Raw genomic sequence first — 25,366 nt, 5'->3', positions numbered from 1 at the left:
ATCCATTTGGAATTTACTTTTGTGTCTGGTGAAATACAGTGGTTTGGTTCCATTCCTCTACATGTTTCAACCCAATTTTTCCAACACCATTTGTTGAAGTGACTCTCCTTTCTCCATTTAATTTAATAGTTTGATCCCCCTTGTCAAAAATTAGATTTCTATAGGTATGGGGCTTACTGTCAGTTTTCTTTAGTATTATTTAATCTATAACAATTCACCAACTTTTTGTTTTAATAAATCATGTCATAGACTTTTAGGACTCTTAAGTCATCTCTTTTTAACTATACCCTTTAATTTGGATTGGGTTTATGTTTGGGTTCAGGTTAAATGTTTTGTTAGGAGAGTTAATAATGGCAGGTCCTTTTCTGGTATCATGTCAGGAGGCCCCTGACGTGGGTTCATCTCATTGCTGGCATTCAGTTTGGCTGTTCACTGAAGGTTGTGTGTGTCTGTCAGATTTCTGCAACTCCTGAAGCACAGTCACTTACTCAGTGGCTTTAATGTTCCTTGATCTTTCTTGAAGTTTTTACTATGGTTGTTATAAAATAGTGATTTGTCTCCTGTCATTTCTTCTTTATTTATTGGTTAACATTCTTCTATAAAAAGAAACTTTCTGCACATCCATCTTTATTTTTTTTATACTGTCAGTGTTCATGGTATAAAAACATTTAATGGATTATATATACACATTCTCATGCCATTACTTGTTTTATATTAAATCATCTCAAATTTTTCATTCACATTGGCTCTTCTGTCTCATTGATTTCTGTACGTTTCTTTGTTTTCTGACACAATAGGTGGTCTAATCTCATCCTGAACTTGCTCACTTACTCGGCTCAAGTCTTAGAATTAGCCATCTTTCAGGGTAGTCCTTAGTTTTTTCAACAGATTGTATGTTATTATTGACTCCATAGTAGTTGTGGAATGCAGGGATACTATCCATTTTTAGTGATGAGAAAGTCACCTTCAAAGCATACAAGGATTTCCCTACAGTTTCATGTGACCAGCATGGACTTGAGATTCTGTTGTCTAGTTATAACACTTTTATTGCTTCATATATAGTCCATTGATGGCTGTAGGGGCACTTAATTCTTGTAGCTATCTCTCCGAGAGCTAGAAAAAGGAGACTCAGCTAGATGAGGTGTCTCTCCCAGAATGTACACTCGGGCAGCAGAAGAGCTGGGTCACTTCTTGCCTTTCAGGCAAGACAAGGACTCCTCTATGAGGAAGAGTACAGTCATGAGGGATACAAGGTTTTTGTGTTCTGTTGAAAGCGTCTGTACTAAAAGAATAATTGGTGTGTTAGACTTGTTGGGCACTTGTATATATTATGGGGCTTTTGATTCTCTGCTTGTCAGAAACTTATATAAATGGAATATCTGACATTCTGAGTAGGTATGTATGATTCTTCTTACTATATAAATGAAGAAACAGGTCTAGAATTGATGTGATCCAGGAAAGCATGTATAACCCTGGTAGCCAGAGGAACCAGGGAAGATGTCACTATATAGAAAGCCATAGACATTTTAGTTCTTACTGGCAGTCTATATGCCATGTGGTCCAAAATGAGTTCATTCAATTCTGTGGTTACCAATTTATAACTCAAATGTCAACAACTGTTTCTGCCCTACCTTTCTTAGACTCTGAGCTAAATGGGTCTTGTTTGACTATAATGGGAAGCCCACATGCTGTGAAAACCCAGCCAGCCCATGTTTCCTGGTTTCTGATCACCATGCTGTCCCTGTCACTGAGGTCTTCACAAATACTGCCATTAGGTTAAGTAACATGAGCTTTATTTCTTCCATCAAACTTCATATTTTTTAAATTTTTTTTTAGTTTTCAGGGCAAACGGCTGGAGGAATACCATCGTTCCATCCTATCTGAGACAACTGCTATGTGTGTCACTCAGAAAATTTGTTTGTTTTTCTTGTTTGACTCTGAACACAGTGTTCATGAGCTTCAGATTTGTGGGTTTGTTCTCATGGAATCAGAGCCCTTGCCTGCACCACACCCATCATGCTGATGATGCCCAGCTGTTATGGGTGTGTGGTGTTGGGCACAATGCAAAGTGGGAATTGTTAGGGTAGCCTATCCCTAAAGTCAAAAAGGTAGCTTAAAGCAGATTCTTACTCCAGCATCTACTACATTAACTTCTGTACATTAAAAAGTATATGTGTGTAAACACACACACACACACACACACGTGTTTTTCTAGGTTGTTCCAGCAAAGCTACAGTTAAGTGAATCTGTGCTATTTCCACTGTCTCTGTGCAGCACTGAGTCCTGGCTATTTTCCAAGCACTGTACTAGGCTCTGTATGAGAGCACAGGAATTGGTTCAGGGGAAGTGGCCTCTGCTCTGTGGAGCTTATAGTCCAGGCTGGGAGAAAGAATCCACCAACCACGAAGGTTCCTGCCTGTGAGAAGTGACCTGCAGAGTGAGAAAAAGTCAAAAGAGGGTCAGACATAGCAGGCTTAGGAAGGTTTGAGGAAGAGAAACTGAGACCTGGGGCAGGAGACAGAGCTCACCAGCCTGAAAGAACTGATTGGGGGTGTGGGGGGATATCTGCCATCCTCTCACCTGTACCCTCTGTACCTGCTGAGCATTAGCCTCTTCCCAGAGTGTGGGGAGATATGAAAAGAGGGAGAATCCAGAGTCAAGCACAAAAACAGCTTTGGCCCAGCCAACAGGGGGACCCAGATAACACGGGCTCACACAGGCATTGAAGGCAGTGCCACTATTCTGCAGACCCTCACTGAAAGCTGTGAAGCATATGGCACCTGAATACATGCCACAGCAGGTCTGTCCTCATCACAAAGAGCTCTCTGACCAGAGAGTGTGTAGAGGCGAAAGGAGGTGATGATGTAGGACCACATATGCTCTGAGTGTTTCAGGGAGCATTTCCTGGAGGACTCTTGTTTTGCCAGCTAACCAGAGTTACTCTATTTGTCCAGTGGTCACTTGAAGGGCCAGTGGGGCTTTTTTCTTCTCTGTAAGGCACAGACAGCTACAGTTCCAGGTAAATTGATGAGGGAGGCCGCCTGATGCCCATCTGAAATGGGGTGGGCTTCTTGTCTTAAGAAAGCCCCTCTTCATGCTGCCTGTGGGAGTGATGAGGAAGGACTAGATGCTTAGGTGTTGTGCATAGGACTAGGCGGCTCTGGAAAAGGTTGCTAGTGTCTCTTCGGTCGGTAACTCTGTGACTACATGGAGGTGCTGGCATGCCCACTAGAAATCAGGCAGAGGCAGTAGTGGGTCACAGTGTGGAGCTACGTGTCAGAGCTGGCAGCTCCTTAATTGGGAACCAGGAATCAGCTCAGTACTTTATGTTTGTGTAATACCAATGAGCAACTTGCCAGGCCTTTTTTTTTTTTTTTCTAGTTGGAGAGAGAGAAAGAAAACCCACAACATCTTTCTACCATCCATGGAGCTTCCTCACTGCTATCCATAATACTTTCATGTGGTGCTGGGGCTTGAACCCAGAGCTTTGTGCATAGTGTGGTGTATACTTTACTGTACTGGACGAGCTATCTCCCAATCCTAGAGTTGTCATTTGTTGACTGTGCACTTAAATAGCCACTCACTTCTCTGAGTTGCAGTTTTATTATATATAAGATAGGGGTGACAGCAAAAGTCTCACAGGGTTCTTCAGAGCCCAAAGTGAGATAATGCATGTGAAGGACTTGTTCTAGGCCTGCACTGTGTAAGTGCCAAATGCTGTTAACATAAGGCTTAATGCAGAAGAAGGAGCCCCTAGTAGTCCTGCCTTACCTGCTGACGTGACTTTCCTTAGTGTTGGTGATGGGAACTGTAATTGCCCACTCTTGTGTTGTCCTTGAAGTGGTCAGATTCACTGGTCCTTACCAGCTACAAGAATATCTTGGAAATATCTTTTCTACCTATTACTTCTGGTTTGTTTCAAACTGCCACTTATCACCCTCAATACAAAGATGCCCTTTTACTATGCTCTTCTGTCTGATAAAATAGACCACTCTGTCCTGAGCTCATGGGGACATTCCTGGTCCAAAAAAAGAATTTTCTGGTTATCTGGAAACTGAGTATCTCTAGCTGTGATCCTGTGTTAGGCTGGAGGTAAGCTCAGACTAGCACAAAAGCAGTCTTGGGTCCATCAGAGTCTAGTTACAAAAGCTCCTGTTTTCAGAAGTGAGGCACCTCACTTCTTTTTTTTTTAAAATTTTTTTATTGTTGTAGTTATTATTGTTGTTATTGATGTCATTGTTGTTGGACAGGAGGGGAAGACAGAGAGGAGGAGAGAAAGATGGACACCTGCAGTCCTGCTTCACCACCTGTGAAGCGATTCCCCTGCAGGTGGAGAGCCGGGGGCTTGAACCAGGATCCTTATGCCAGTCCTTGCACTTTGTGCCACTTAACCTGCTGCGCTACTGCCCGACTCCTGGCACCTCACTTCTGAGGGTCTGCTTGGGGTGGTTATGGAATAGAAATTGTAGACTTACCTCTTCTCCTTAAACTCAGAAGTGTCATCTGTTTCTCCTTTCTGACACAGAGCCCAATCATCTACACACTTAAAAGGAAAAGGCGGCATTTGGAACAAGCCTGGTGGCCAGATAGGTCCTTCCCCAGCTCTCTGTGTGCCTGTCCCTACACCCATGCCTGGCTCTTCCCAGAACTCTTCCTAAGGAATATGATGCTATATGCTTATAGTCTCAGTGCCTCAGGCCTGCCTGTGTCTCTTGGGATTACTGTAAGGATTGATACAGTATCTTAAGCATTTAGCCAGAATTCATAGTAAGCAGTCAATATATGGTGGAGAAAAATAAGTATTACCATGAGAAAAATGGAGGTATTCAGGGGAAGCCTCTGCTCAGCCATCATTTTTGTCCCCATAGTACTATGATACCTTTTAAAAAAATATTATTTAAAGGGAACTTGCTTTAGTTCAGTTTAGAATGCCTCTTTGGAGTCTGTCATCTGTGCCTATGACAGACAGCATTGAATGTTGTTGGAAGATGGAAGAATGTCATGACAGACCTTTAAAAAAAAACTTTGTGTGTGAGACAGGGAGAGGCAGAGAATAGACCACTGCTTAACTCTAGCATGTAGTGTTCCCAGGGATCTATCTTGGACTCTCTGGTATGCAAATCCTGGGCTTTAACACACTGAGCTATCTCCCTGGCCCCACGACATGACTTTTGATTCACTATAATTTCCATTGATGTTGGGGACTCACAGATCCACAGATCAGGAAGGGGATAGGGCAGAGATAAGGGGTACATTGAAAGTACTTGAGGCCCACAGTATGGGAGTAAATGAGTAGTATGTGGAAGAAAAAATAGCAAGCAGACTTGTGATTCAGTGATCACAATTCATGGGTCTAGGCTTTCTGTCAGCATTGCTTCAGCCATGTGTAGCAGAACCTAGGTATTTAGTGAAACTTGAGAGATAGTTCAGGGCTAGCAAAGTCACTCAGCTGGATGGTACACCATCTTTTCCATGTGTGCTAGCCGATCCCTGATTGCACTGGAAGAAGCTTTGGTACTGTTCCCCATCTGTCCGTCCTTCCGTCCGTCCGTCTGTCCATCTATCTATCTGAAAATGTAAGCCTGTGATGTGAAGTCCAGTGATGACAATAAATAAACAAAAGATTGCCCAAATAGGATTCAAAGACTAAAATTAGGAGAATTTACTTAATTGAGATGGATATAAGAATCACTGGAGAGCTCTTCAGTAAAGAAACTTGTTCTAGTTTGGTAACTACTAAGAAATAGCTTTCTTTTTTTATAAGATTTTTTTAGAGCCCCTACTATACTTGTGCTACTGTGTTCCCCAAAGGAAGAAAAAGTGATATGCAGTAACTTTATTAACTTCATACCCAGGACACTCAACTATGTCCTCTTTCCCAAACTATTAGCAACAAAACCCCAAGGACCACCTGTGAGTAGCTCTCACAGTACAGGGTAGGTGTTTTCGCCGGGCTGGCTTCACGGGTGGGTAACAGACGACCCGGGACTCATGGCTGGGTTGTACACAGTATCTCTTTATTCATGCAGGACGCAGTGCAATCTATATCAAGCTAAGCTAAACTAAACTAATTGTTGTTTTCGCTGGGCTGGCTTCACGGGCGGGTAACAGATGACCCAGGACTCATGGCTGGGTTGCACGCAGTATCTGTTTATTCATGTAGGATACAGCGCAATCTATACCAAGCTAAGCTAAACTAAAAACTACAAACAACCTTGTCCTTATAAATATATTAGCCCAGTAGGGTGGGAACAGGATGTGACACAGAGAGGGTGGAGAGAAAAGTGACTGGTGAAAATCAGGGTATGACAAGGAGAGGGGGTGGAGCAGGTGAGAATTCTACCACTAAACCACCAATGCCCTGGAGGGAGCGTGGTGCTTGTTAACAGAGGTTATGTAAATAGAATACAGTGTTATGTAAATAGAATGCAGGGGGGATTAAACCAAATGAAACAGAAGGAGTTTTTAAAGCATACCAACAATCCCCCCTTTCTTTTTAACTAATGGCCATAGTATCAGGATTGTGGGGTGAACAGAAACCTATATCATACAGGCGTTTTCAAAAGAACTGGCATAAGACATGGAAAACAAAATAGGTGAGCAGCAATAACCAATTTGATGCCAAGGGGAATGTTTCTTGACTCAAAGGGCAAGGCCTAGCAGGCGAAAGGGCATTTCTTGCCTCTGGGAGCGCTTCATGCCTCTGGGGGCATCTCTTGCCTCAAAGGTCGTTTCCTACCTCTGTGGGCATAACCTAATAAGGAGGGGGAGTTTTCTACCTCTGGGATCAGAGCCTGCAGGCGAGGGGACATGGTCTATAAAGTCTTATGGCAATTGGCTGAAGTTAGTCTTTGAGAAACACAGCAGCGTGTACCTGTAAGTCCGACGGAGGTGTCAGTCCAAAGTAGATGACCATGGAAGAAAATGCTGGGGGATGAAACGCTGCACATCTGTCTCGATGGGGAATGTCGGCCACCAGAATTCTGCTTTTCTGTAGAGAGTGAGCTTTGGAGTCTGTGAATCTGTTTCTTCAGGTCGTGCCAGGTCACATCATTGGTTTCCGGGTGTGTGTTATAGTCATTCCATCTTGTGGGCGATGTCAGAGAACAGGATCCAAATGGATTTCCAGGAATTCCATTTGAGTAGATGCTTTTTCATGTGAAGACTTGACAGCTGAAATTCACTTACTTGTCAAACAAAACTTGTAGCAGATTAAAAGTTTACTATAATTGATAACTCCATTATAATTGGAAGTCCTTTCTAGTATGATTTCAAAGTTGTTGAAACAGTTTAAACTCAATAAAATGTGGAAAGGTAAACAGAAGAATCACAGTTAAAAGCCTCAGGCATGAGAATAATTAACATAATCATTGCACTATCTGCCCCACCCATAGCCCATACCGTTTCAGGATTAAACGTTTCAGGTTTATGCCAAGCCGTAAAAAAGAAATCAAAGGAGGGAAAAAACAATTTTTTGGATTGTTTCTGGATGTCTCTAGAAATCATGGCTGCGTCTAGCATTTTTTTTTTTTTAAGTCAATGCCATACAAAAATTCAGTCATTCAAATCACTTTCTTATGAAACAGATCTCACCATGTAGCATCAAGAGTCCCCGGAGGGCGTCCTAGTCCAAAAAGCTCCTCGAAATTCCATTTAGGGTGCTTCTGACTGTTCCTGCTGGATTGCTTCAGGCACCCATTTTTAAAAGTGTCTTCCCATCGAAGAAAGAATCCAGTCAGGAGAGTAGAACTAACCACGTGTCTCCATTCTTGGGGACTTCCAGGGTACTGGAGAACGTTCCTCAAATTAGAGTAGTCCTTCTCCATGGGGAACATTCGAGAAGAAGTCCAGAAAGTCCCAGTGGAAATCCCCATGCATATCCCAAGGTCTACGATCACGGTCATAAAGAACCAAATTGTGGCCCAGAGCAAAATGTAGTCCTTTTCCTCAGGAAACATGGGAGAGGGAATCCAGAAAGTCCAAGGAGAAATCTCAGTTCATCTCCCAAGCTCTATGATTAGGGTCACAAGAAACCAAAGTTCCCGGTCAGGGAAACAAAGTGTGGCCCAGAGAAAAATGTTGCAGAGACAGAGTAACTGTCTCATGATGAAACAGTAGAGGCTTTGGCAAACCTCTTCGTAAGCAGAAGAGAAGACCATAGTGTATAGGTAGGCAAAGTCTTCACTTATCTGGGAGTTGGGCAGGTCCAGTCCCACGTTGTAGGCGCCATATGTTGTTTTCGCTGGGCTGGCTTCACGGGTGGGTAACAGATGACCCGGGACTCATGGCTGGATTGCACGCAGTATCTCTTTATTCATGTAGGACCCAGCACAATCTAAGCCGAGCTAAGCTAAAACTAAAAACTACAAACAATCTTGTCCTTATAAATATACTAGCCCAGTAGGGTGGGAACAGGATTTGACACAGAGAGGGTGGAGAGAAAAGTGACTGGTGAAAATTAGGGTATGACAAGGAGAGGGGGCGGAGCAGGCAAGAATTCTACCACTGAACCACCAAGGCCCTGGAGGGAGCGTGGTGCTTGTTAACAGAGGTTATGTAAATAGAATACAGTGTTATGTAAATAGAATGCAGGGGGGATTAAACCAAATGAAACAAGAAGGGGTTTTTAAAAGCAGAATTAGAAGCATACCAACAGGTAGGGGACACTGTCAGCTATACACATGAGAAAAGCCACAAAGATAAGAAACAACATCAAAAGCCACCAGAAGAAAATGACCTTTGGTTTGTCATGGCCTGGTGTGTTGTGGCATTGAGATCCAAAGCTTGGCTAATAAATAGGAGGCCTAGGTCTTCCTCTTACAGACAGGGTCTAGCACATACAGTTATTAGGTAAGGTAGTGACTTTGGGGTCCACCATTTATTTAGTCTGTTAAGCAGAGTCACTGGACACTGAGATGAGCCATGTAAGTCCCTGCTGAAGGGACTGACCCTGGAAGGGTGGGACACTGGGTTTATTTTCCCCAATTCTTTGCACCACCTACACTTAACCCGCTGTGCTACCGCCCAACTCCCAATTTTCCCCAGTTCTTGACAGAGTAGGTCTGGTTTCTATGCATCAAGCCTCAAAAGATTTCTGATGGTATAGAACATCTTTCCTTTCTTTCTTTCTTTCTTTCTCTCTTTCTTTCTTTCTTTCTTTCTTTCTTTCTTTCTTTCTTTCTTCCTTCCTTCCTTCCTTCCTTCCTTTCTTTTTTTCTTTCTTTCTTTCTTTCTTTCTTTCTTTCTTTCTTTCTACCTTTCTTTCTTCCTTCCTTCCTTCCTTCCTTTCTTTTCCTTCCATTGTCCTTCTTCTCTTTTTTTTTTTTGGGGGGGGGGTGTATAGAAAAAAGAAAAGAAAAGAAAAAAACCCTGTTACATAGCCTGGTAACTTTCCTGATAATTTTGTTTTGTTAACTTACTTCCTACAACTCAAGCTTCTACAGAGTTCCCATCTACTCTCAGAGACTTCCTCAACTATAAGGAGGGAAAGCACAGTCTACTAACTTTTAAACTAAATGTTGACACTTTGGTAGTAAGTGTAGACCCTGTAATTTGATCACAGTGAGAACTCAGCTCACTTGGACATTCAGACTGTGGTCTATTTAAAAGCTAGTGTCATTTCCACCTGTCTGTATTTACACAGGACAAGAGAATGGCTATATATTTTTTTCTTGTTTTATTGAAATCTAATTACAAAATTTTGAGTACCTTTGAATATGAATATTCTTTTTTAAATTTATATAAAATTGTATATGTGTGTGTGTGAGAGAGAGAGAAAGAGAGAGGAGAGAGAGAGAGAGAAGCAGAGACAGCGGGAGAATAATAAAATAATAAAACACTGCTCAGCAAGGCATGCACTGCCAAGACTGAACCACTTCCCTGGTCCCAAATTTGCAAATTATTTATTTCTGATTCCTTTTCCACTTTCCCAATCTCTGCCCCTCCCTGACCCTAGGTCCCTCAGAGGCACTGCAAACTTCACAGCAGGTGTGCAGTCTAAAACCACCTGCAGGTACCTTGCTAACTTGTTGAAGTTTATAGCTCCAGCTATAACCTGGGCAAAAGCAGGGCCCCTGACTGGTTTTATAGACCACTTATAGACAAAATGAGCCCAGCCTTTGACTTGATTGCACCCTGCAATAAAACTCAAGGGAAAAGAATCGTTAAAAATATACTTTACTATCTGGCCTTGTCTAATAAGATGATTATGGTCATTGCAAATTTTAATTTGTTTGAGTTCTCATCTGTAGTTTTATGTCTGTGGTTTGTCACTGGCTCATACTTCCCTCACCCCTCCATTTCCTGGAAGTGCAGTAGAACAAGTTCCTTTCCTATTAGCAGTACATCAGTTATATAAATACTTATTTCACACACTCCCATCATACTTGACATTTCTTGTCTAGGGAGGTAAGGACCTGATCAGTTTGGAAGAGTGGGGTAAGCAAGAGTCTCCAGATGGCCCTGTCACTTACTTGGCCTCTTTACTAACTTCCTATCCAGGACACCTAGCTGTGTCCTGTACTCAAACAGCTGAAAATAGAGCAGGAAGGAGAGGTCAGTTAAGTGAGGCTCCTGGATATGCCAAGGCCCTTTGAATTCATGTATCCCTTGCTTGTTGATGTGACCACTCCTGCCTGAGACTAACACTCAGGGCAAATTCCAGTGGATTCCTGCAAGCACCTTCTTTGTCATTCACACTGCACTGGGGCTATCAGCACAGGGCTCATTGTTCTGCAAAGCTCTTCACCAGCTGCATTTTCTTGAGTACAAGCAGGACTCTGCACCCCTAAGGAATTTTGGTCCATACTCCCAGAGGGATAGAGAATAGGGAAGTTTCCAGTGGAGGGGATGGAACACAGAACTCTGGTGGAACAACTGTATGGAATTACACCCCTGTCATCTTATAATTTTGTTAATCATTATTAAATTATTACTACTACTAATACTGTCATTATTAAATTACTACTACTCTTACTACTACTAAAACCCCACTAAACTAAGAGTGTTAATGAAGCAGAGGGTTGCAGTTAGAATAGTTGGAAATAAGAGAGGGGGGTAGATAGCATAATGGTTATGCAAAGAGACTCATGCCTGAGGTTCCAGAGTCACAGGTTCAAACCCCCCCCCCCACCACCATCACCACCACCACCATAAATCAGAGCTGAGCAGTGCTCTGGTAAAAAATAAAATAAAATAAAATAAAATAAAATAAAATAAAATAATTGGAAACATTGAAGTGCAAGTCCAGTGTGTATAGATCATACTTAAATGCATGTTCCCTCTTCTGGTTATGTGAGTGAATTGTGCTTGAAGACTTCAGAAGCTAAAACTCATTTTTAATTTCACTGCCCAGAGCAAGCAGCTGGCACTGAATGCTTTATATTTGATGAATTCGTGGACAAAAGAGAGGTAGATAATAACCTGATTATTTGTTTTTACTAACATCTGATATTGATCATCTTCACTGATCTCCAGTCACAGAAAGCCATCACTATACATAATCTTAGAAAGCAAGTCATGACATACTGGGTTGTTGGAAAACTCATAACACATTTTTACATAGAAAAAAATAACATTGTGACTTTTCTGACAACCTAATAATTAAGGAGATTCTTCCTGCATATATTCCACTGTCCGTCCTCCTTCAGTCTCATAAGGGAACAAGGTGACTCCATAGTGAATGAACATGCAAGAAGCAGTTCCACATCTTGCACCTTTCACATTTCCTTAGGGTAGTATCAGATGGCCAACAAGTTGGCAGACCTCAGGCCTTGAGGCTGAAGCACAGAAGCCACCAAGAGGTAGCCTTTCCCCAGTAGCTCACTGCAAAAGGATGTGAAGCTAGCTTCATAGTATGTGGACATACTCTCCTTGGAATGTGAATTAAGACCTGAGTTTTTATTTAGCTGGTCACCTACTCATTCAAGAGTCCAGGAGAATGTAAATGTGATCTGGGCCCACTCCATAAAATCATGACTCTGTTTCTCCTTGCTTTCCAAGGGGTAGGGGGATCAGAAAAGCAGAACACTTACTGCTTTATCAGTGCTTACTCAATAGTCAAGGGATCTCACTGTTACTTCACTGTCTCCCTATGAAGAGTAGCATGCGGCTTTCACTTCTGCCACTGAACTTTGCAAATTAATAAGTAAGTTTCATATCAAAGGCTCTGCTTTTACTTGGGCCAGTGGAAAAGAACACAGCACCATAAAACCCATTTTGGCCAGGCAGTGGTGCACCCAGTTGAGCTCACAGGTTACCATGCTCCAAGATGCCAGTTCAAGCACTGGGTCCCCACCTGCAGGGGGAAGCTTCTTGAACAGTGAAGCAGTACAGTGCTGCAGGTATCTCTCTTTTCCCGTCTCCCCTTCCCCCTTCACTTTCTTTCTGACCTGTCAAATAAAAAGGAAAAATGGCTGTGTTGGGTTCATCGAGCAGTCAGGGATCCCCAGCAACAGCCTTGGTGGAAGTAAAACAAATAAGTGAAAAAACCTATTTCTGGATTCAGGCAAGGAAAACAATGTGGCCAAAACTAAGTTTATCTCTTTCCTATCAGACCTTTCATTGGGGGTCACTTTGCTTCTGAGCAAACTATACCTTCAGAATTTCATATAGAGAGAATCTTTTGATGATACATGCTCAGGTTCTTCATCTCATTCACAAAGACTTCAGCAGCCGATTCTTTTGTCTGTATTCTGAACTACTTTCTGAAAAATTCTGTTTGGTCTTTTATAACTACCTCTCAGTTCAGTAATTCTCTTTCCAACTCTGTCTTACCTGCTATTTAACTGTACCATGGACTTAAATTTCAGTTTTGATTCTTTTTATGTCTGAAGCTTGCACTTGGTTCTTTAAAAAAAAAAGTTGGTCGGGAGTCGGGCAGTAGCACAACGGGTTGAGCGCACATGGCGCCAAGCGCAAGGACCCGCGTAAGGATCCCCGTTCGAGCCCCCGGCTCCCTACCTACAGGGGAATCGCTTCACAGGTGGTGAAGCAGGTCTGCAGGTGTCTGTCTTTCTCTTCCCCCCGTCTTCCCCATCTCTCTCCATTTCTCTCTGTTCTGTCCAACAATGACGACATCAATAACAACAATAAACAGCAGCAAAAGGGAAAATAAAGAATTAAAAAAAAAAATTTGGTCGCTCTTGTTTTCATTTTCAAAATAACTTTTAAATAGATTATAGATAATTGTCCAACTTTATCAAGGAGTAATGAACAAATGTAACTGTATATTTTCATACTATGTATATTTTATATTTATACTATGTATATTTTATATTCATAATTATATATTTATGAATACTGTGTATATTTTCATAGTATTCGGCATGATATGCATATATACCTATGTTGCAGAATTATTTCCAAGCTTATGTGAATAATTCTAACATAAGCAGTCTCCCCCCCCCCCAGGGTTATCTTTGTGGTTCGGTGCCTGCACTACAAATCCACTGCTCCTGGAGGCTATTTTTTCCCTTTGTTGCCCTTGTTGTTTATAATTGTTGTTGTTATTATTATAGTTATTGTCATTGCTATTGGATAGAAGAGAGAGAAATCAAGAGAGGAGGGGAAGACAGAGAAGGGGAGAGAAAAATAAACACCTGCAGACCTGCTTCACCACCGCTTGTGAAGTAACCCTCCTGCAGATGGGGGCTCGAACCAGGATCCTTAAGCTGGTCCTTGTGCTTTGCTCCATGTGCACTTAACCTAGTGTGCTACCGCCTAACACCTACATAAGCAGTCTTTATGATAATTTATTTTTTTTCTTTTTAAATATTTATTCCCTTTTTGTTGCCCTTGTTTTATTGGTGTGGTTTTTATTGTTTTTGTTCTTGATGTTGTCGTTGTTGGATAGGACAGAGAGAAATGGAGAGAGGTGGGGAAGACAGAGATGGGGATAGAAAGATAGACACCTGCAGACCTGCTTCACCATCTGTGAAGCGACCCTTCTGTAGGTGGGGAACCAGGACTCAAACCTGGATCCTTATGCCGGTCCGTGTGCTTCACTCCATGTGCACTCAACCCGCTGCGCTACCTCTTGGCTCTCTTTATGAGTATTTCTATTGGATTTTGAGTCATTGTTAAGAAAGCCTACTCTATGGAAGGTTGCAAAGGAATTGCTGTATGCTTTTTCTTTATAATTTAATTAAAATTTCTTTTTTTGTTTAACTTTTTTTACTTTGTCCTATTTGTAATTTATCCTGTTATATAATGTGAAATAGGGATCAACTTAATTCTGTTCCATATGGTTGCTCAATTATTGCAACATAGTTAACTGACTTACCCAACTTTTTCCTGGTGGTCTGAGGTACCACCTTTATCATATGTGACATTTCTAGATACTTAGGGATATTTCTGGACTTTATTTGTCTATTTCACTGATCTATTTGTCCAGCTATATACTTTATAGTTCTCATATCCAGGAGGTCTTCCATTGAATTTAATTTTGTGGAAAGTAGTTATTTTCTTTAATGAATAATATATGTCCATGAAAAAAATTATATAATCCTAGAAGACATATCATTAGACATACACTTCCATCCCTTTTCTTTTGCTCGCCTAGTTCTTCACCCAGAAAACAATCATAGTTATTTGTTTCCTATATATTTTTCACTTTCCCTTTTTATTTCAAAGTAAATCTAGAAAATAAAATATCCTCAAACTGGTGAATCAGGGTATCTGGTACATATTTTATGCAAAGACTGACATTTATAGTTGAGCCAAAATCTTGGTTTGGATAATTCAAATCTTTTAATTTGCTCCTAACCTTCTCTTAACATCCATGTCCCCCCAACTGACCTCAAGTCCTGACTTAAGACTATAAAGTGAAGCCTGCCTCTCAAGATATCCTGGGGTTGTTCTTATCTTTAATGACAGCTGTAGACTTTATACAGCATACACGGATCCTGGCTATTTTTTCTAATACATGAAACCAGGCCAGTACCTTAGAGACTGCCCCCTGCACTTCTATTCTCCATCACAGTCTGTATGTGGCAATACTTGGTTCACTTGTTTCATAATCATCTGTAATGACCTATTTGTGAAAGAGTTGCCAAGTCCTGATTAGGTGCCAGGTGCCAAACTGGGTATTGGTGAATTAAAAGAACCACTGTTCTTTTAATTCTTTTTTTGTGAGTCTGTGATGGGCTGGGCATATCAGAGGCCATATTACTGATTCCAGGGCTGGGCCTATGTCTAACGTCTCTCCTTCACCTCTTGTATTCAGCTTTTACCATAAGCGTTAGTGTTTTTTTTTTAATTGAATGATAGGAATTTCACTTAACTGTACCTTTGATGTGCTCATGTGATGCTAAACATGAAACCCTGGGCCTCAGGCATGGAGACAGGTGGTCTACCTGCATAGCTTTCTCCCTGACACCAAACCCAGGTTTTCAGAAGAAGCATGGGACACAGAACTCTGGTGGTGGGAACTGTTTGGAATTGTACCCCTGTTGTCTTACAGTCTTGTTAATCATTATTAAATCACTAATAAAAAATTTTTGAGAGTCGGGTGGCAGCACAGTGGGTTAAGCGCACATGGCTCAAAGCGCAAGGACCGGCAAAGGATCCTGGTTCAAGCCCCAAGCTCCCCATGTACAGGGGTTCTCTTCATAAGTGGTGGAGCAGGTCTGCAGGTGTCTATCTTTCTTTCCCCCTCTCTGTCTTCCCCTCTTCTCTCCATTTCTCTCAGTCTTATCCAACAACAACAATATCACTAACAACAATAATAACTACAACAATAAAAAAAAAACAAGGGCAACAAAAGGGAATAAATAAATAAATATTAAAAAAATTAAGGGGGCTGGGTTGTGGCGCATACATACATACATAGGTTATGTACATAGTTAAACATACATAGTATGAAGTACAAGGACCCAAACAAGGATCCTGGTTCAAGTTCCCAGTTCCCCACCTGCGGGGGGGGGGGGTGTCACTTTACAAGTGGTGAATGAAGCAGGTTTGCAGGTGTCTCTCTGTCTCTCTCCCTCTCTATTCCCCCCCCATTTCTTTTTGTCCTATCCAATAAAAATGAAAAATGGTGGAGGGTAGATAGCTAATGGTTATGCAAACAGACTCTCATGCCTGAGTCCCCAAAGTCCCAGGTTCAATCCCCCGCACCTCCATAAGCCAGAGCTGAACAGTGCTCTGGTAAAAAAAAAAAAAAAGAAAGAAAGAAAAAGAAATATTGGGGCCGGGTGGTGGAGCACCTGGCTGAGTGCACATGTTACAGTGCACAAGGACCCCGGTTCGAGCCCCTGGTCCCCACCTGCAGGTGGAAAGCTTCACAAGTGGTGAAGCAGGGCTGCAGGTGTCTCTCTGTCTCCCCTTCTTCTCAATATCTGGCTGTCTCTATCCAATAAATAAAGTTTTAAAAATGTTTAAAAAAATGAAAAAATGGCCACTAGGATCAGTGGATTCGTAGTGCTGGCACTGTGCCCCAGTGATAACCCTGAAGCCAAAAAAATTTAAAAAAAAAATTTTTTTTTTATTTAAGAAAGGAGACATTAACAAAACCATAGAATAAGAGGGGTACAACTCCGCACAATTCCCATAACCCATCTCCATATCCCATCCCCTCCCCTGATAGCCTTCCCATTCTCTGTCTCTCTGGGAGTATGGATCCAGGGTCATTGTGGGTTGCAGAGTGGTGGAAGGTCTGCTTCTGTAATTGCTTCCCCGCTGAACATGGACGTTGACTGGTCGGTCCATACTCCCAGTCTGCCTCTCTCTTTCTCTAGTAGGGTGGGGCTCTGAGGAAGTGGAGCTCCAGGACACATTGATGGGGTTGTCTGTCCAGGGAAGTCTGGTCAGCATCTTGCTGGCATCCGGAACCTGGTGGCTGAAAAGAGAGTTAACATACAAAGCCAAACAAATTGTTGAACAATCATGGACCTAAAGACTGGAATAGTGCAGATGAAGTGTTGGGGGGTATTCTCTGCATGCTCTTGTGTACCTCTGCTTTCAGGTATATATTTTTCACCTAGTTTATGGGCACGTGTGAACCTATGCTCTATCTCGGGACCTGGACTATATCTAGGTTTGGGGACTTTATTGGGGAGTGGACCACCTGGGTTGGAATTAGAGAATACTATGAAAGGAAAGGTCTCACCCGAGTGATGAAGCTGAAGGGTTGTCATTCCACACCTGAAGTCTCTGGTCACAGTCTGAAGTGAAGCATGCTGGGGTGGCACTCGTTGTGTTGATTAGGTTGCAATCCGCGGATGCAATATTATTTGATTTGACTTGAGAGCAGCATGCAGAAAAGTGGGCTCCACCCTAAGGTTCCAGGACTGGGGGAAATATAGGCTCTATAGTAGAAATGTGAGGTTCCTGTTGTCTTAGGGTTCAAGAAGACAATGGATAGTTATTGTTATCGTCACATTATTTGGTGATAGGGTTAACTTTGGAAAGTCTCTTTGTTAGGGTTTAGGGTATAATACCCAGCATCTTGTATATAGCTGTGAAATTTTTTTTTTTTAAAAAAAGAAGCATAGTTAGGATTAATACCAGGGCTTGATGGGGCAGATTTGCTTGAGGAGACAAGTTGACAGTGTAGCTGTGGATGTAGATAGGGAGGCATAGAAATGCTTCAACTCAGTTACAGAAGCCAGACCTTCTACCTTCTGCACCCCACAATGGTCCTGGGTTCATATTCCCAGAGGGATAAAGAATAGGGAGGCCATCAAGCTTCAGAGGGGATTGGATTTGGAGCTCTGGGGGTGGGCAATGTGTGGAAATGTACCCTTCTTATCCTATGGTCTTGTCAATGTTTTCATTTTATAAAAAAAAAAAAGAAGGAAATTCTTCAGCTACCACGCTCTCACTTCTGCCACAAAAGCCGCAGATGTTTCAGTTATACCTTGAGAAGCTGAAGAAACTGGGAACTATCCAGCTGGTTACATAGCAGCATCCCAAGAGGGATATTAGGGGCAACTGAGGGTCTGTCTGTAGATGACCATCAAGAATAGCTTTCAAAGAGCTACTTGCTAACCTAGAGAAGTTATTGGTTAAAAATTCTACAAACATCATCTCTCTCTCAATATCTTTTTATTAAAATACCAGCAACCAGTAAAGTATATTTATAAGTCTTTTCCTTTCATTCCCTGCCTGAAGGTTTCTATGTCTAGTCAACCCAGAATAAAATGTCATGAAAGCAAAAAGCCACTCCTCAGAGCTATAAATAAGTTCTAGCAAGAAGACAAGCCCAGAAGGTATTAACCACAGTCAGCCCACCCACCCCCCCACCCCCAGATCTCTGTTGGTCTCCTCCCACCACCCTCTCCAGCTCTGGTTGCCAAGAAGTTGACACAAACCCTTTTGGGATTTGCCAGTCTGCTCAGCCCAACCTGCAGCTCTGACCTCATTTTCCATCTTAGCTCCCTCCCTCTCTTTCTGCCTTCACATCCCACCCTGCCTTCTCCCTTTTTAGGCATGTACCTTCCATCTAGTGACCAATGTGTGTCCCTGGTACTTTAGAGGCCTGCAGTGGTACCCAATGTCAAGGTGTCTTCACATGAGACTGATGTCACCCCCATATGTCTGCAGGGAGACATTTATAGAACTGCCTTTATAGAAGCTGTGGCCTCCTTCCATAAGAAGGACATTTAGAAGAGGCCTGCAACCAGCCAAAATTCAACATTTCTTACCGTCAGTACTATGGGAACCATGTGGAAGTCCAGGGTCTCTGGAAAAGGCTAACCCAGCAGTTCCCTGGCTATTGATATTCTGATTAATGCTCCTTGTTATAGTTAGTAACTGAGGTAGTCTTTATTTAACCCTTGCCTCTGTAAACCTGAATATTGACTACTGAAAATCAGTATCTTCTGTTCATTCAGAAAGGGGGGATTTAACTGAGTAGTGTATATATATATATATATTTTTTTTTTGCCTCTCTACCACTTCAGGCATTGGCAGACTCCATTCCAGATTCAGTTTGTAACTTGTTGTTGTAATGTTAGCTTAGGGGAGGGTATTGAGGGATGCAGTACTTTGACTACTAGGCAGAGACAAAAAGCAGTTTAAGTCTCAACACACTTGATATGTATTGAATACTTAATATGTGTCAGGTACTGTTTAAGTACTCTACATCTGCTAACCCACTGACTCCTGCAAATACCTATTTTGTTTAGGAAGAAATTGACAGAGGGTTTAAATAGCCTCTGAGGGTTCTGGTGGTGGGAATTATGTGGAAATGTATCCCTTTTATCCTATGGTCTTGTCATTTTATAAATAAAACTGAAAAAAAAAATAACTTCCAAAGTCACTTAGGCACAGTCACTTATTTCTAGAAGAGAATTTCCTACAGACTCTTATCTAGAGCTGAAACCTTAGTGGTGAAGGGGGGAGATGAAACTAATGAGGCCCCATTTCCTTCAAAAGAGACATCCATGTTGCATGTCCTTTGTCTTCAATGGACATCTCAGGAGGGCTGGCCTTTGCCCCGTCCTCCAAGCTCCTGTCCTTCCTGGAGCCACAGCCTAGTGGAGGAGACAGATAAAAAGTTCAGAGCAGAGGCCTAGCAGCCACAGGTAGTGCCCTGCAGTACCAGGCATGATTCTGTGTTCCAATGTGGGCAGTCAGGATGGGTTCTACAGGGCTGGCTCTGGAAGGCAAGCAGTCACCACCAGAGAGGAGGAAAGTGGAGAGTGGAGGCAGGTGGTTGTGAGCATGATAGGAGTTAAGTAGGGCACAGTCTCAGTGTCAGGGGCCAAGTGCTGGCTCCGGCCTTTCTGGGGGTGGGAGGGAGAAGCACCTGGATGACCAGAGGTGCCTTAGGAGCTACAGAGTCTCAGAGAGGGGAAGACAGTGCCCAGTGGGTGTGGGGAGTTGTGTCACTAAGGTTAGCATCACTAAGGATGGACTAGAGGGCTGGATGCCTTTTGCCCAATGCTGCTTCATTGTCCTTAGTGAAGGGGAGATGGCATCTTGGATGGCAGAGCTGAGGCAGATCCAGACAGTGGCCATCAGTGCCAAGGACACACTTAGGCAGGTAGGGTAGCACCACGACCCTAGGCATGGCAGCCCCTGTTGAGGCCCTCCCCTGCTATGGTGTACTCATTTTACTTTTATTTATTTATTTATTTATAAGACATTAACAAAACCATAGGATATGAGGGGTACAACTCCACACAGTTCCCACCACCAGCTCTCCGTATTCCAGCCCCTCCCCTGATAGCTTTCCTATTCTTTATCCCTATGGGAGTATGAACCCAAGGCCATTGTTGGATGCAGAAGGTGGAAGGTCTGGCTTCTGTATTGCTTCCTCGCTGAACATGAGCATTGACTGGTCGATCCATACTCCCAGCCTGTCTTTCTTTCCCTAGTAGGGTGGGGCTCTGGGGAAGCCGAGCTCCAGGACACATTGGTGGGGTTGTCTGTCCAGGGAAGTCTGGTTGGCATCATGCTAGCATCTGGAACCTGGTGGCTGAAAAGAAAGTTAACATACAAGGCCAAACAAATTGTTGAACAATCATGAACCTAAAGGCTGGAATAGTGCAGATGAAGTGTTGTGGAGTCCTTCATTTTGTAGATAGCTAGTAGGCATATTTTAGTTATATTCCAAAGGGCCTGTGGCTATGCTATTTTATTTTTTCCCCTGAGCCTGAAATCTGATATGCAGGTGGATCCAAGTTATTGTCTGGGGAGATAATGGCATGGCTGGGAAAAGGGACAGAAAGCTGCATCAGGGAAGAGAGTAGCTCACTAATATGGGAAAGGGGTATAAATATTGTTGACTGTAAACCCCATAGATTTGATGTGGTCTGGGGCCCATAATCATCTTAGGAGCTTATGTGACCTCTGCATCCCTGTAGATCTGAGCTCACATTCTGTGGTCATGAGTAGGAACATTTTACTTTTAAAGTAGTCATGAAGAAAACCTAAAATCTCCCCATGCTCAGAACATTTTTTAAAATTTATCTTTATTTATTTATTAGGGACAGAGAGAAATTGAGAGGGGAGAGGGAGATAGAGAGGGAGAAAGACAGACACCTTCAGTACTGCTTCACCACTTGTGAAGCTTTTCCCCTTCAGGTGGGGACCAGGGGCTTGAACCCAGGTCCGTGTGTGTGTGTGTGTGTGTGTGTGTGTGTGTGTGTGTGTGTGTGAGAGAGAGAGAGAGAGAGAGAGAGAGAGAGAGAGAGAGAGAGGGAGAGGGAGAGGGAGAGGGAGAGGGAGAGGGAGAGGGAGAGGGAGAGGGAGAGGGAGAGGGAGAGGGAGAGAGAGAGAGAGAGAGAGGAGAGGAGAGAACAGGAGTAAGTCCCTGGAAGGAATGTCTGGGCAGGAAGGTGCCGTGAAATGGAATGGTGTCATCAGTGGGGCTGCATATAACATAGCTGCTTCTTCTCATTTACTCTGCATTTTCACTGTGCCTTTTTTGGTTTTTTTCTTTTTCACATTTTTGAAAAGATAAAATGTGTACAAAATCAACTAAGCAGCACAAAAGAGGGCAGAGTAAAATGTCTCCCTCAGGTGTACCTGTGTAAGGGTGATGGCAGGCACTGCCTCCAGCCCTCTCCCCCGACTTTGCCAAGTTGCAGCTTCCCCAAAGCACTGTTCTCCCCACTTTAAAGGTCCATCTGGGAAATGACATTTTACCAGGGCTCTTTACACGAGTTTCCTCTTTATATTCTCAGAAGTATCTGATTGTTCACCTCTTCCTGAAGCAAATTAAGAATAAATGGCTACGGTTTTCTATATCAAAACAAACATACCAATTAACCGTTTCCTTATAAATTAATTTAGAGTCCTTGAAAGCTAGTTACTAGTAGGGCACAGAGTCCTGCCCAGCTGTCAGGCAGGCCCTGGGTTAGAGCAAGTTTCTCCTCCTTCCCCCCTCTTCCCTGGGGCTGGACTCAGCAGCTGGCATCCATCCTGCCCCTGTCAGGGTGCACTTTGCTGGGGTCAGATAAAAACCCCAGACCCTGTCCCAAGCAGAGACTGCCTGTGGGGCCGCCCTGGGTGCTGCATTCTGTCAAGACAAGTCTGGCAGTACTGAGGTTAATCGGGTTCAAGTGCATTTTTCAAACATGTGTAAACTGTTAAGTGTAACAGCAAAGAGTAAACTATTGGGGGAGGAAACGCCAGGTTTTCCTATTGCTTTTTCCTCCTGGCTCATGTGTGCTCACATCTATTCAGCTGCCCATCCAGTTATTTTGATAGGAAAATGAGGAAAGGAAAGCATAATTTTCTTCTCCTAGAAATTAAGCCTTCTTTGCTTTTTGTAAATTACGGTTTGTGGTTGTAGTTTCATAGTTGTATATATCTACCAAATTTAGAGGCAAACTAGGGATTCGCCTAGCTTCTAATAACTGCACCCAAATCCTAGCCATAGTGAGGTGCTTAGGTCTTATTTGTGGCTGCTGCCCTCTACTAAAGAAAGAGCAAGGAGGTAAGTATAGACAGGGGTGCTGCCGATTAAGGGGAGCCAGGAGATGCTCTCCTGGAGCAGGAAGGGCTTTATGCATTGAGATGGGTTGGCAAGTGAGATGGAGGTAATGCTTGCCAACAATCATATCTCCGTTTTGTTCAAGTTCAGAATTGAAAGTTAATTATTGCTTTGACTTATGAAACATGGTCAGGTTTCTGTAGATACTTCAAAACTAAACTATCTTGGATGGAAAGTGGGGAGTTAGACTCTGTGTGCTTCCTGGGTCCTTAGGAAGAATCTGTAATGTGATCTTAAACAACAATGGGAGAGTTTGTGTCAGATTTGGGATAGCCATAAAGTGTGAAAAACCTGGATTCTACAACATATATTGTATCCTGCACAGAAAATTCCACCTTCCATGACTGCCATAAGTGCTCCCCCCCCCCCCGAATCTCTGGTTCCTTTGAGGTCCTCAGGACAAGTGGTCTGGAGCGCTGTGCTGTGGCCCACGTGTGAGGCCGGGGCTCCGAAGTGATGGCTCAGCAGGCTCCAGACCCAGCCACTCATCTGCTGAGGAGGTGGGATGATGGCTCTTGGGTTCTGGGCTGCTGAGGGAATTAGAGGAAATGGTGGTGTAGTCAGGATGCAGGAAACTCTTAGCAATCACTCTCCGATTGGGGTTGATTGGGTTAAGGCCTTCTGGAATGGTATAAACCAGCTCTGAACTCAATGAACTGCTGATGGAAGCCTGATGAACTGAAAGAAATACAATAAACAGATTCCTTGTCATGTCGTTGGCTTTGTAGCAAATATCTGTTTTCTCCTTGGGATTACAAGAATATTTGCTTTTCTTTGATTTCTGGTTGTTATTTTCAGTATTTCTTTTGTTAAAGGAGATGCTTCAAACAGTTCTGTGGAAGCCCCTGACTCTTTCCTTTGCAAGGTCTCTGTTTAGAGTTTGGCACAGCCTCCACACATCACCTGTTAGCTGTTAGGACTCTAATTCTGCAAACCATGACTTCATCATCTCCCTAAAGGAAGATAGACAGAGGGCTTCAATACAGCAGATATGGTTTAGTTCAAGATGTTGGGGGGCGGGGGGTGGAAGGAGAGAGTCTCAGCCTTTAGTCTCTGGGTGAACTTGGAAAGTAGACCTGTCAAAGGTATTCACATTCAGACAGCTGGTCTGTAGCTGAAAAGGCTGCCAAATAACGCTGTTATTCAAGGCTGTGGGAATTTTGTCAAGTGGCCTTAAAACAATCATGTTCAATGAGGCTGGGGAATGTTGGGTGCAGGGGTGCCTCTGTAGTGCTTGCTGCTCTCAGGCAAGAAAACCAGGTCACATGGCTGGGCCAGGCCACCGCCAGCAGTGGAGCCAGGGACTCATGCTTGCCAGAGACCCGTCCCAGCTAGGGAGCTGTGTATTTTGCAAATTAGGTCTTAAACAAAAAGATCTCAAAACAAACACAAAAGAGTGTATGAGCTGGCCAGTACCCCCCTTTATTCAGCTAGGGCACCCTCACCATGCTGACAGTCTTCCAGAGTTGACCCCCAATGCTTTGGGCTCCAAACCAGTCCAGTGTTTGGTCATTGGTAGCAAAGTTAGCTTGACACTGGACAGGAAGACTTACCTCGAGGGGTGAAGAACCAGCAGTCTTTCTTTTCCTCCCCACTGCTCCTTCCCATTTTGCTCCTGGAGGTTTCTTATGGTTTCCACTGCCTGCCAGGACCATGGCTCCTGAAAGCTCCCTTCAAGGGAGGGTCCAAGTGCTGAGATGAGGTTATCATGGAGGAAAGGCTTTGTACCTGCAGATCTGATGCTTTCAGAGTTCCTTTTCTCTTAAACTACCTAGAAACAACACAAAGATAGAGATGTACAAATCCTTCCCAGATTTGAAATGAACTGAATGCAGGGAACTCTCCTGTGTGGGAAGCCATGGGTTCCATTCAGGTTGAGGCAGAGCTCAGGCTACCTCTAGCCTAACCCAGGAGGCACCACACCCCACTGTGGGTGGAAGGTATGAGGCCCGTCTCTGCATGCATGGAGTACAGAGCAGGGAATCAGTGGACAGCCTGCACTGAGCCTTGGCTCACCGACTTTGTGGAGGCTATCATAGTAAAGTGAAGGTTCACTTACTAGGAAGGAAACTCAATGTGGAAGTCTTTTCCAGTAGCATGGACCCTGCCTCAATTCCTCTGCAGTCTGTCCCTCTCTTTCCTCCCTCCAGTATGCCCCAGAGAGCAGACTAGAATTGTTCCGTCTTGTTGAAGAACAGACATTTTGCAGATCTCTTCTCCCACTGCAGCAGGCAGTCCCAGCTGATCCAGGAAAACCCTTCCTTTACAACTGCCATTTCTAAAGCTGGAGTGGGTGAAAATGAAAGGGTGGGTACTGCTGAATACTTGGCAAGACCTGTGCTGGTGCTCCGGCTTCCTTTTGTTAGGCACAGTGGTTCTTGAGAGCTTTCTTGGCTGTTGGGAATGGCCCAACTTCTGCCTACTGCAATGCAGGGGAGAGGCAGGGTGTGGGGCATGGTTCTCATAAAAGGTGTGTCTCTGAGGTGCTCTGTCTTGTGTGTCCCTTGATGGGGGTGTTACTATGGTAACTATCCATCTGGAAACCGCGTATGTAAACAGATGAGAAGGCACTTGCTTACTCAGCTAGCTTCAGTGTGGCTCTCTGCCCCTCTGTGTTTCCCCACATGACACAGGCCCCCACCCCTCCCTGTACAGCCCAGAGTCCATTCTTTAGTAGTAAAGGACTGGAGGGATTTTTTTTTCTTCATGCTCATAAAGATTCATTGGGGTTTTGCAAAAAAGGAGTCCTAGAAGCAGAAAAATACACCTCTGCCCAGTTCTTCAAGCAGCTGAAGCTGCTCCTCACCCCTTGTCACACATCTCCCTCAGGCCTTCACAGCCACTTTGTTGCCACTTCCATGTGGATCCAGTCTGGCATTTTGGAATTAATATTAAATGGATGCAGCCGTTGAAATTTCCTAG

The 25,366-nt window shown here is 43.4% G+C and overlaps 1 protein-coding gene across 12 annotated transcripts in view; it reads left to right on the top strand.

Annotated features, from left to right (window-relative positions):
* LOC103110724 (core histone macro-H2A.1) overlaps positions 1–25,366 on the top strand; it is an 80,704-nt gene that overhangs the window by 11,310 nt on the left and 44,028 nt on the right. The gene's annotated exons all lie outside the window — the stretch shown is intronic.

The sequence above is a fragment of the Erinaceus europaeus genome, chromosome 2 (genome assembly GCF_950295315.1).
Source record: "Erinaceus europaeus chromosome 2, mEriEur2.1, whole genome shotgun sequence".
NCBI lineage: Eukaryota > Metazoa > Chordata > Mammalia > Eulipotyphla > Erinaceidae > Erinaceus > Erinaceus europaeus.
The sequence above is the reverse complement of the archived record's forward strand: the minus strand, read 5'-3'. Positions and strand labels throughout refer to the sequence as shown.